Below are 13,726 nucleotides of genomic sequence, written 5' to 3'. Positions count from 1 at the left end.
GTATGTACACCCCGTTTGACCCCCTGGCAGAGGACCGGCAGGGAGATGTAATCATGTCCTTTATAGGACAGTCAGCGCCGGACATCCGCAATAAATTGCAGCGGCTAGAGGGGCTTCAGGGATATACTATACAAGATTTAATGAAGGAGGCAGAAAGGATTTACAACAAAAAGGATCCACAAGGAGCAGGAGGAAAGGGAAGGCCTGCACTGGCCTGAGGGAGGCTCGTAAATCCCCAGAGGCAGTTAAAACTAAGGTGGAGCCTTCAGGTGTGGCAGCAACCCCTAAAAGCCCAACACTGCCTCAAGGCACTGCGCCTCCAATTCCGCCCATGTGGCCACCCCTTTTTGGTTATTCCCCTCCCTTGAATCACCCGCCGCCATCTTGTAAACAGCGTGCCTACCCAACCTCACAGCCAGTCCTACTAGGCCCCGACGTGCACAGTCTTCCCTGTAAATGGGGGACCACGGCCTTTCTCTGCACTCTCTTCCAGTCAGTGTAGCCTGTTGCACCCTTGCAGACCACAGCCAGATACTCTAGGGGAGACTAGTCCTTGGGCTGCTTTTTTCCTCTCCATTTACAATTCAATGCTGTCCTCACTAGGAAGAAAAAAATGCCTTTGGCTACCACTGGCCTTACCTAAAGGAACAAAAACCTTCATCCATTAACCCTTTCCAACCTAATGAGTCTTTATTTGCAGTTAATGAAACTTTTTCTCCAGCACTACGGAAGCCTCTCATTCCCTGCCGCTTTGTTTCAGATGTGTTTCCCTGTCCTAAGCAACGGGCTTCTATGCTGATGACCAGCTCTTTTCTGTGCTGCTGTAGTTAACTTATCTAAGAGTTTGCACGTGTCTTGAAGGTTTCGTGTTTTATTGGATTTGTCTGTCTTTAATGTTTGAGTGATTACCTAACTCTGATCAGATCTACCCCACAGCTTTGGTTAAAATATTCAGGTTATACGTACTAGTTTTTGGCTAAGCGGTTGACTTTCTAACAGTTTAAATTCTCAAATGGAGTCTAACAACTTTGGGACTTCCAGTAGGATCCCTGGAACTCTCAAAGGATGGGACTCTAAATTTGTTAAAGTAACAACTGTTTGAGTCAATTCAAATTATGCAAAGTATATTAAAATGTTGTGAATGATGTCGGACCTACGTTGTATTCGTGTTTTTGCTTTCCAGCTAAGGTGGTCTTACAAGTTTTTATATGTCCTTAATATGCTTTAAACTTGTTTCTTTTACAGATCTGCTTTTGCAAAAACTATAGTGTCTCTTTTTAACAGTGTCTGCTTAGTGGGTTACTCTGCCATTTCTAAAGTTAGGTCATGTAAGCTCTTTTTAGCTCTGTTAAATAGTTCTAAGTTATGTGCGGATTTTGTGTGCTAACTCTTATGTTCAAGGTGTTTATTTCTGGTTTCCAAGGTAATCTAGTGTGTACTCCAAAAAAGCCTCTTTTGGATGAGCCTTAATGGACTCTTTCCCTACCTCTTCTCTCTTCTTGGACTGCTTCTTGCCCTGCTTTTAATCCTTGCTATTGGCCCATGCATAACGAATAGGCTTATACAGTTTATACAACAGCGCATAGAGGCAACTAGGGTAAGACAGGTTGAGGTTCATTACCAGAGGCTGCTAGCCACAGAGGGCTATGATCCCCTGAACTGGGGAAGCGCCCCCGGTGCTCTCCACATTGCCAATGACGGGTAAGATTCCGGATGGACCGGAACAACCTAAGACAGGCGGTGGAGAAAGCTCACCACGCCCCCATAATTACAAGTCACGCGACACCCCAAGACGGGTAAAGCACCCAGCGTCCTGCACCAACCTAAGACAGGGCTCATGGCCAAGCTGCCTGGGTTACCAATGACGGGTAAGGGCAAGGACGGCTGGGGGCAACCTAAGACAGGGATCGCGTGCTAAAACAAAAAGGGGGAATCTGTGGGGCATGAGCCTGGCCAGGTCAGGCCCGGGTGCCCCCGCCCGAGCTGGAGCCAAGTAAGATGGCGCCCAGAGGAAGTAAGATGGGCGGAATCCAAAGTTGTTTACCACTAAAACTAATTGGCTGCGCAACAACAAGGGAGGTAACAAAACTAGTAACAAGTGTATAGACATAGGGCTAGTCCTATAGAAATCCCCCCCCCAAGGTGTTTTTTTAAGTGATTGGTTGGTCCTTAGCCCTGCCCCAATGACTCTGCAGTTTTGTGCTATAAAAGGTTCTGTTTCTCAGGAAGTAAATGAGTCCTTGCTAGACTTGGCTCCCCGCTGCGTCTGATTGTCTCCGGGACCAGGAGGCTGGGGAACGGGCGAGCGGTCGCGCTTACCTTTCCTCGGACCCAGTCCATCCTTGTACGGGTGGACTAAGACCCAACATCTGGCGCCTTGACCAAATTAGCGTTGGCGACTGGCGTTAAAGACTGGGTCCAACTCCTCCCTATGGTGTTGTTCCGGGTCCGAAACACGCCCTCTCATTGCGGACTGACACCATGCGAGGTCCTTTGTGGAGGGCCCCCACCAATAGCAGGCTTGCTTGACCTTGCCAGTGACTCCGTTGCCGATGCCCCTAGGTTACAGGCCCGGTTGAGAGCGCTCCAGATCATCCAGAACCAGGTCTGGAAACCTCTTGCAGCAGCCTACCAACCCAAGACGACAACTATCCCACATCCTTTCCAAATCGGTGATGCCGTGTATGTCCGAATCTAAAACTCTAGAGCCCCGGTGGCAAGGCCCTTTCACTGTGCTGTTGACAACTCCCACCGCTCTCAAGGTCGACGGAATCGCTGCGTGGGTCCACGCCTCACACGTGAAGCGAGCACCACCTCCCCAGGGCCCCGAGGATCCGGATAGACCAGCCAAATGGAAGCTCCAGCGCACTCAGAACCCGCTCAAGCTAAGACTTTCAAAAACTGTTTAATATTTGTGATGTTCCTGGCCTTTCCCCATTGTTTTTCCAATCCCCATGCTCCACAATTGTTAACGTGGGAAGTAATTTCCCCCACAGGACGGGTGGCCTGGTCTGTTAGTGGTTACATACCCCCAGGGCATGGTGGCCCACCTTATACCCGAACGTATGTCAACTGGTTACTGGGTTAGATACCTGGGATGTACCTGACCAAAATAATTTGACAAAAATCCCTAAAAATAGTCTTAACTATTGGGGCGTGTATGGCTCCCAGTCCCCAGTCAGTGGGACTCAACCCAGTCCAGCAAGAACAGAGTTCCCTCCCTCCAGTGAGGCAGGCTCTCCCCAGACCACCCCTCTTGCCAGCCACCCTTTCGCCTAGCTTGGCAAGTTTAACTCCAAACCCAGGTGCTGACTCAACAGTACCAGTGTCAAGCTTCAAAGATCTCCGAGGCCCAATAGATTTTAGGATTAAAATCTGTGCAAAGAGAAAAGGAGGGAATGAAGGACCCTTTTGGGGGAGAGGGACAGGAAACTAGGCCTGGGCAAATATCAGGGGCTTCTTAAGAGGTTAGATGCTACCCAGAGCAGAACTGCCCCTCCCCTCCAGGAAACCTCTGGGCGCGCCCCAGAGCAGAGCTGCCCCTCCCTTCGGAGGGTCTCTAGGCGCACACTTATGATGTCACTGCGACCGGCCAATCCTGTAACACCTTAGCACTCTCCCTCAGCATTCTCCGGTATGCTAATTGTCCCTCCGAACCAACCAATCCCGTGCCACCTCTGCATTTTATACCAGCACTCTCCACCAGCATTCTTCGCCAGCATTCTCCCATATGCTAACGGTCCCTCTGAACTGACCAATCCTATACATGCGTTAGGAATATGCTAATTCGTTGCCTATATAACCTGTGTAAAACTGCCGCTCGGCGCTCCTCACTGCCTGAGGTGGGGGGCCCGTTTGCGCAAACGTACAATAAATACCTCATGCTTTTTGCATCAGCTGGTTTGGAGTCTGGATTTTTGGGCGTCCTCTCGAGCAAGTGGGCATCTCTACTACTGAGGGGCCCAACAGTGGGAGGGTGGTTTTGGGGGGAAAAAGCCACTATAATCCAAAAGTTGTACTTTGGAAATTTATATTTATTAAATAAAAGTTAAAAAAAAACAAAAAAAAGATTTCATAAAGTAATATTTTTTTAAAAAAGTGATACAACGTGGCTGTTAGCTCAGTTGGTTAGAGCCTGGTGCTACTAGTAAAAAAGTGATACATGATGATATATCACACCGTTAAAGAAAACATCCAAAAGAGAAAAAATGTGAATGTGTGAGCTTTGAAAACAAAGTGATTCTTTTACTTTTATTATGGGAAGAGTACATTTACATTTAAGATAGACCTTTCTTCATTTCCAATTTCAACGTATCTGCTACACTGGTCTATTTGTGTTGAAGATTGTGTTTTAATATCATATGATGCACTGAAAGCACACCAGCAAAAATTATATACTACATAGAAAAACTATCTGTTTAATCCAATAAAAAACTTTCTCCATGTCTGAGAAAAAAAAAAAAAAAAACTTTGTCAAGGTTGTCTCATTCCTGATTCTGGTATGAGAAAGTTAAACCTAAATTCAAAAATGGATGCTGAAGTAGCATGTGATTATAAGATTCCTTATACCCAGGTTGTAGAAGACATATACCATGAGAAAGAAAATTAAGCATAACACTTTGTGAGAGCACTATAAGTATTTATAAGGGAATACTATACTTTATGGATTTTATAAAGATGGTTCCCCTTAGACTATTTTGTGGGAATCTATCCACTCACAGGTAGATTGAAAAGAATAAATTATGAGGACTTTAAGAGCTTGGTACATGAATTACTATTTTTTATCACCAATGTTGTGCACTCTATTTAACATAATATAAAGTCTCAATGAATATTTTTGTTCTCATTGGTATTATTATTTGTTAAAATGAATTAGAAGAGTTTCCAGTTAGGAGGGTGTTATAATTAACTGCTGCTAATTGCTAATATGAAATGACAGGGACTAGAATTGCTCACTTGCCAACAATAACTAAAAACGTTAAATAAAAATAAATTTTAATGGTTTCCATGACATCAGATACCAGGTAATGAAGGAGAGTTATTACTAACAGCATAAATGAATGGGTTGAACCTTATGGTTACTAAATTAATTGCCTCAAATAGTGTCTAAATCATACTGCATGCAGAGGAGCCCAAGTGGATCCCTGAAGTTGCTATGGGTTGAAGAGTTAGAACTGAAAATATAGGAAGACCAAAGAAGCAAGAATTACTAAAAACAAAGTGTCAGAGAGAAAAGTGTTGCATAGGGACAGACCTTCAGAGATATGTATAACATATTCCCATGTATCCTGATCAGCATATGTGTTTGAGAAACTACTCATGGCTAGAGATAGAAACATCAGTCAATTAAAACTAACATAGAAAGGATACAATTCATAGACATGCATAGAGAGCTTCTGTAACAGTTGTATTTCTATGTTCTTGAAGCTAGGGTAAACCATATGATGTTAAGCAGGAACACAGTATACTACTATGGTTTAATGACCATTGATTACCTTAAAATATACTATATATGAGTGAAATGGTGATTTTTTTCATTCAATTATTGCCTATAGGCATATCTGTGTTCCAACTAAACTAGGGTGTTTTGATTTTAATTGCTAAGCTTTTTATTTGGTGAAACATAAGCCTTTTTACTATAACTTTTTATAATATGTTATCTCCAAAACTAAAAAAAGAAAGAAAGGGAGAGGGAGGAAGAATGAAAGGGAGAGATGGAGAGGCAGAGAGAGAGGGAATATCATTATATTCTTAGAATTGTTTCTATGAAGTATATTGAACCTGCTAAAAACTAATTAATTTTTTTAAAAGGAAGAAGGAAATATATTCTTGGGATTGTATCAATGAATTGCATTGAATCTGTTCTTTTTGTAATAATATACCAACATGGAAAAACAAAGTATCTGAAAAAATAATAAAAATAAGACAGTGAAAAAATTATAGAGATGATAAACACAATATTGGGATATAAAATTTACTACATGGAATTAGTAGCAGATTAGACATAGTAGAAGAAAAGATTAGTGAACTTGAAGACAACAGTGGAAACTATCCTAAATGGAAAGAGTAGAAGACAAGACTGAAAGTCAGAAAACACAATGTGAGTCATGGAATAATTTCAAACAGATTCATACACATTCTTTAGCATCAGATGAAGTATGGGACAGAAATAAATGCTTGAAAAAGTGACTTAAAATTTTTCAAATTTGCTTAAAACTACTTCTAAAGAGAAAAACATGAAAGTGATTAGATTATGCAATATAGGCAGAGGAAGAGAGATAAGGGTTACTAAAGAGAACTCCTTGAAAATGATGTAAGCCAGTAGAGAGAGAAGAAATATCTTCAAAGTACTTAAGGCAAAGGGGAAAAAAGCTGTCATTCATGTACTCTCTACTCACCAAAAGTGTAATTCAAAACCAAAAATGAAATGAAGAGCTTTTCAGAAATATGAAAACTGTAAGAATCCATTACCAGCTGATCTACAATAAAGAAGATATTCCAGGACATCCTGGAAACGTATGGAAAATGATGCCAGATGGAAATATCAATATAAATGGGAAAAAAGAACTAGATGTTTAAATTTAAGATATATTTTTCTAACTATCTCACAACTTTAAAAATTACTAAAATAAAAGCAATAAAATATCTTACTGAATCTACACTATATGAGTATATAGAAGATAATTATTACAGGCCGGTGTCGTGGCTCAACAGGCTAATTCTCCACCTAGCGGCGCTGGCACACCGGGTTCTAGTCCCGGTCGGGGCGCTGGATTCTGTCCAGGTTGCCCCTCTTCCAGGCCAGCTCTCTGCTGTGGCCAGGGAGTGCAGTGGAGGATGGCCCAAGTGCTTGGGCCCTACACCCCATGGGAGACCAGGATAAGCACCTGGCTCCTGCCATCGGATCAGCACGGTGCGCTGGCCACAGCGCGCCAGCCACGGCAGCCATTGGAGGGTGAACCAACGGCAAAGGAAGACCTTTCTCTCTGTCTCTCTCTCTCACTATCCACTCTGCCTGTCAAAAAAAAAAAAAAAAGAAGATAATTATTACAGAGGATGGTTTGGGAGGAATACAGTATATGATTTTGGTTCTGAACTTCATGTAGAATGGTGTAATGTCTCTCAAATATAGAATATGATAAATTGAAAATGTATAGGTCCTCCAAGAAGAATAAAAATAATATAAAGAAATAATAAGCCATCCAAGGAGATAAGACAGAACTATAAACAATGCTCATTTAATCAAGAATAGAATGCATAAAAGAGCAAATGGGGCAGAACAAATGAGACAAACAGAAAACAAGAATAAAAACAAGATAGCAGATTTAAAACCAAACATATCAGTGGTCATATTTCAACCTAAAGTTTCATAGAGTAGAAAAACATGAACCAACAATTTGCCACCTCTGAGAAACTCAGTTTAAGAAAAGAGCTAGGTTAAAAGTGCAAAGATGTAAAAAGCAAAATCATGCTTATAAAAATCAAAAGAAAAACTAAATGGATGGCTACATTAGCATTAACAAAGTATATATCAGAACAAAGACTAGGAAGAAGGTTATTTCATAATGATGTATAGTCATTTAATGCACATTATTATACATTTAATAATGGAAATTCAGAATACATGACCCCAAAATTGATAGGACTGCATTGAAAAATAAACATTTCAACCACTGTAGTCTGGGGCAGGTTTTGCCTACCAGTTAATATGCTACGCATCCCACATAAGAATGCTAGCCTTGACTCACAGGTCTGGATTCTGATTTCAGCTTCCTGATAAAGTACATCCTATGAGACAATGGTGATGGCTCAGATAGTTGGATTCTTGCCACACACATAGGAGACCTGAATTTATTTCTGGCTCCTGGCATTGGCACTGACTCAAACCCAGCTGAACCAGGGGATGGGAGACTTTTTTGCTTTCTCTGCCCCTCCACCCACCTTGCTCTGTTTATGTGTGTGTGTGTGTGTGTGTTTATTTCTCAAATAAATAATTTTAATAAAACAATGTAATAACTAGGGCCAGTACTGTGGCATAGCTGGTAAAGTCACCACTTGTGGTGCCAGCATCCCATATGGGCACCAGTTCATGTCTCAGTTACTCCACTCCAGATCCATCTCCTTGCTAATGCCTGGGAGAGCAGCAGAGGATGGCTCAAGTACTAGAGCTCCTGCACCCATGCTGGTGACCTGGAAGAACTTCTGGTTTCAGCCTGGCCCAGCCCTGGCTGTTGTGGCCATTTGGGAATGTGAACCAGTGGATGAAAGATTTTTTTCTCTCTCTCTCTTTCTCTCTAACTCTGCCTTTCAAATAAAAAATAAGTCTTTTAAAAATGAAATAACTTTCTCTCAATAAGTTATAGAGCATCTGTAAGGATATAGAAAGTATAGTTAGTGCTATCAACATGCATAATTGCCATTTACAAAACATGCCACCCCCAAACAGCAAGCACACATCTTTAAGTGAACATGGAACATTTACAAAGCTAAATCATATTTTAAGGCATAAAAGATTCCAAAGTTTAAAAATATTTAATGCCTATACTGTATATCTCTGATAGAATTAAATTAGAAATCAACAACTATCAGGTATCTGGAGATACTTCAAAATCTTCATGAGACAAGACATCAAAAAATTAGAAAGTACTTTTGATGAAGGAAAATGAAAGCACAACATAAATACTGATGAGATGAAGCTGAGGCAACACTGAGAGAGAAATTATTGCACTGCTTATGTATTTTAGAAACAAAGAAAAAATTTAAATCTCCACTTTAGGAAAAGTAATGGTACATGAAACAATAATCAAAAGAAAGAAAGTAGTAAAAATCAGAGAATTAGTAAACAGTATAAAAAAGAGAAAAACATCATAAGTACTCAATAAAACTAAAATCTAATCTTTCTAAATTAATTAATTAATTTTAACTTAAACAAATTTCATGTTTTTCATATATAGAGATATAGGAACATAGTGATGCTTCCTACCCTACCATCCTCCTCCTTCCTCTCTTATTCCCTCTCTCAATTTTTACAATGATCTATTTTCAGTTTACTTGCACTCATAAGATTAACCCTACACTAAGTAAAGAATTCAACAAACAGGATGAACAACAGTAGAGACAAGGGCTGTGAACAATCATAATATCTCAAAATATCAATTCACTCCTACACATTACATTTTTGGTACTCTGCTAGTTACCACAGATAGGGAAAATATATAGTATTTGTCTTTTGAGAACTGGCTTATTTCACTAAGTATTGTGGTTTTCATTTGCATCCAATTTGTTGTAAAAGACAGGATTTCATTCTTTCTCATGGCTGAGTAGTATTTGATAGCTGATCTTCTAAGAAAACCGTTGTGGATAAGCATCATGATGTAATAGGTTAAGCTGTGGCTTACAATACCAGCGTCCAGTATAGATGCTAGTTTGTGTCCCAGTTGTCCCACTTCCAATCCAGGCACCAGAGAAAGCAGTGGAAGATAGTCCACATCCTTGGATCCCTGTACCTATGTGGGAGGCCTGGATAAAGCTCCTGGATCCTGGCTTTAGGCTGGCCCAGCCTTGGCCATTGCAGCCATTTGGGAGTGAACCAGTGCATGGAAGATCTTTATGTCTCCCCCATTCTCTCTGTAAATCTGACTTTGAAATAAGTAAAATAAATCTTTAAAAAAACAAAAGGTGAAAAACAGTGAAGACAATCAGCATTTAGTCAGAATTATTAGGAATAAAGCAGAGAACTCAAATTATGAGAAATGCCCCATCATTACAGACACTATAGATAAAAAATAAAAGTAGTACAATAAAATGAAGAACATTGTGCCGTAAACTTGATCACTTATTTGAACTGGATACGTGTCTTGACAGATGCAAAATGCCAATGCTATTCAAGAATAAGTAGATGATCAAAATATCTACTAAAGAATTTACATGCACAGTTAAAAACCATACTACAGATTTAATATAACATCAATAAAAATATAAGCAATTTATTTTGTGGCTAGCAATAAATTGATTCTAAAGATGTCATATTTTTAGGGTCAGCTCTGTGGCATAGCAGATAAAGCCATTGCCTGCAGTGCTAGCATCCCATATGGGCTCCGGTTCAAGTCCAGGCTGCTCTGCTTCCAATCCAGCTCTCTGCTATGGCCTGGAAAAGCAGTAGAAGACGGCCCAAGTCGTTGGGCCCCTGAATTCACGTGGAAGACCTGGAAAAAGCTCCAGCCTCCTGGCTTTGGATCAGCACAGCTCTGAACGTTGCAGCCAATTGGAGAGTGAACCAGTGGATAGAAGATTGTATACAAGAACCTATGGTAGATCAAAAAATCTATGCAATCTATGCAAACAAATAAATAATTCAGCAAGATAACAGAACATAAAAACCAAATGTGCAAAAAGAAAATTATATTATTAAATATAATTGATGAACACTGGGCAATTAAATTTTTTTAAGATCTATTTATTTATTTGAAAGACAGAGTTACACAGAGAGAGAAGAAGAGGCAGAGAAAGAGAGGTTTTCCAGCCTCTGGTTCACTCCCCAGTTGGCCTCCAACGTTTGGAAATGTGCCGATCCGGAGCCAGGAACTTCTTCTAGGTCTCCCAGGTGGTTGCAGGGGCCCAAGCACTTGGGCCATCTTATACTGCTTTCCCAGGCCATAACAGAGAGCTGGATCAGGAGTGGAGCAGCCGGGACTCGAAACAGCGCCCATATGGGATGCCGGCATTGCAGGCGGTGGCTTTACCCACTATACCACAGTGCCGGCCCTAAGGGCAATTGAAGTTTTACCATATGCTGAAAAAGGGAGAACACTGTTACTATAAATTAAGGAAGATAACAAAATATTAAGAGATATACAATGTTAATGGAAATGAATACTCAATATTATTAAGATGGTAATTCTAATAAAATCATTGTGAAATTGAGAAATTGATTCTAAAATCTATATGGAAAGATGTATACCTTAAAAGGGTAAAATAAACTTGAAAAGGAAAACAAAACTTAAGGAATTGTGTTACTTCATTTTGAGACAAATTTTAAGCCTAGGGTAATATCAAGATGGCACTGGCATCCATATTCACAAGCATATTATTGAACAGCAAATATAACTCAGAAGTTGACCTACACATCTATTGTCAATTGGTTTTCAACAAAATTTCAAAGGCAATTCAGGAAATAACATATTGCTTCTTCAACAAATAGTTCTAAAAAATAACTGGATGCATAAAAATAACTTTAATCCATACCCCATACCAGTAAACAATTCAGAATGGATCGTAGACTTAAATGTAAAGTCCAAAACCACCCATCTTTTAGGAAAAAAAAAATAAAAAATTTTTGTGATCTTAGATTAGGTAAAACATTTCTTAGCTGTGACACCAAAAGCACAACCTAATCAATAAGACAAAATTACTGAATCAAACTTAACAAATTATAAATTTTGTTCTTTGGAAGACACCACAAAGAGAAAAAGCCTAAAAAGTGGGAGAAAATGTTTGCAAGTCACACATTTTTTGAAGGATTTGAGTTCAGAATATATACAGAACATTTAAATTTCAATAATCACAAAATAATGAAATGGAGAAATTATTCAAATAAACACTGCATCAAAATGACATGTGGATGACAAACAAGGACATGAACAGATGCTCAACATCATTAAGTCTTTAGGGAAATGAATATTAAATTGATCATGGAATGTTAAGGGTTTGAGATTGTATCCCCTATGCATGTTAACTACCAAATCTGTTTCATAGATCATAGAAGACATAAGATTGAATCAGACATACAGAATTTATTCAGGAAATGGCAACAATATTGTATTTTCTCAGTTCCCCTTGACCCACAAGTAACCATAGTGTTGAGGAGGGAATATGATAGACGAAGACTGAGGAACCCTGAGCCTAGGCAACTTGGATTTTTTTTTTAAGATTTTATTTATTTATTTGAGAGGTAGAGTTACAGACAGTGAGAGGGAGAGACAGAGAGAAAGGTCTTCCATCCACTGGTTCACTCCCCAGTGGCTGCAACGGCCAGAGCTGCACCAATCCAAAGCTAGGAGCCAGGTGCTTTTTCCTGGTCTCCAACACGGGTGCAGGGGCCCAAGGACTTGAGTCATCTTCCACTGCTTTCCCATACCATAGCAGAGAGCTGGATAGGAAGTGGAGCAGCAAGATCTTGAACTGCCGTCCATATGGGATGACGGCACTGTAGGCGGCAGCTTTACCCACTATGCCACAGTGCAAGCCCCTAGATCTTTTTTAATTGAACTATAAGCAAGAATGACCAGAAGAGATTATCTTTATTCCCTAAGTCTGCTTGCTATACAAACATCCTTAAACAGATAGTTTACAATAAAAGGGAAATCAGCACCTTCACTTAAAGTCTTTCAGAAATAAGGGATTGATGGAGAATTTTCTCAACAAAACAAGACAAAAACAAGGTACTATTGTGGGATAAACTGGGTTTCCTCACCCCAAATTCCATATTTTGAAGCCTTCAACACACACCTCACATAACTCAGAATGAGACTTCATTTGGGGATCTGGCCTTTAGATGGGTGATTAAATTAAGGTGAGGCCATCAGGGTGGACCTAATCCAATCTCCTTGGATCTCTCTATATAAAAGGAGACTATAACATAGAGACAAGAGGGACGGCAGAGGGATACATAAGAGGCAGAGAGAAGGTGGCCATCTGCAAACCAAGGAAAGAGGCCTCAGGAGAAAGCAAACCTGCCCACTCTTTGATCTTGGACTTCTAGCATCAGGAAATATTCTTTAAAAAATCTCTATTGTTTAATCTACCAAATCTGTGGTATTTTTTTAAACGGTAACCTTCACAAATTAATGCAGGCACCTTTACAAATCTGTTAGAGTGACTAAAATTAAGGACTGCTGTCTGGAGTTGGCTGCTAATGAAGAATAGAAAGAAAATCAGAGTTGCTAGGCTGAAGAATTAAAGAACATCAGCAAAGAAAGAAAAAAGGATTATTGGGCAATTTGGGGGTTCTACTGCGGTCAATTGTTTGGGGACCATCATCATAGTTAATATATGTTTTGTTAACACTCTGCTATGAAATTCTTAATAATACTAATTTTTTTCTAGTGCCTCCTACATTATTTTCCCATCAGTTGGGTGTCAATTTTTTTATACTAACAAATGTACCAATAAAGGAATGTAAGTTCATTCAAAATATGTGGAGGATCACTTGCAATAAAAGGGGATGCTATGATAGAATATTCTCTGTAATCATCTCTAAAAATCAGGATGAAGGATTCCTGTGTAATTTGAGCCATCAACACTCAACTACCCAGAACAAATAGATATTTGGGATATCCAGGGTGACAAGATTGTTGTGCTGTGTCAAAGTCAAGGGACCAAATCTGAGAAGCTAGTGAATACAGAGCTGAAATGTGAACCACAGGTTTCAACACAGATTAAAACAGGCATTGCTTTGTGACTAAGCAACAAAAGGAAACTCAGAGCTTTTTGGGGAAGACAGAAGGGAAGGGAAGGAAAGAAAGCACAAGAAAAGAAAGGGAAAGCTAATACATTGCTGCTGCTTCTGAGATACATATCATTATCATTGTTTTATAAGTAGACTGAACAGAGATGCGGAGAGGCTAGGCAACTTATGCACAATCACAAAAGTGGGGAGTAATTAATCTTAGCTTTAATGGTATATCCATGTTTTTTACTTTGCTGCCTATCAACAAAAAGAATAATC

Source organism: Lepus europaeus, chromosome 2, assembly GCF_033115175.1.
Source record: "Lepus europaeus isolate LE1 chromosome 2, mLepTim1.pri, whole genome shotgun sequence".
Taxonomy (NCBI): domain Eukaryota; kingdom Metazoa; phylum Chordata; class Mammalia; order Lagomorpha; family Leporidae; genus Lepus; species Lepus europaeus.
The sequence above is the reverse complement of the archived record's forward strand: the minus strand, read 5'-3'. Positions refer to the sequence as shown.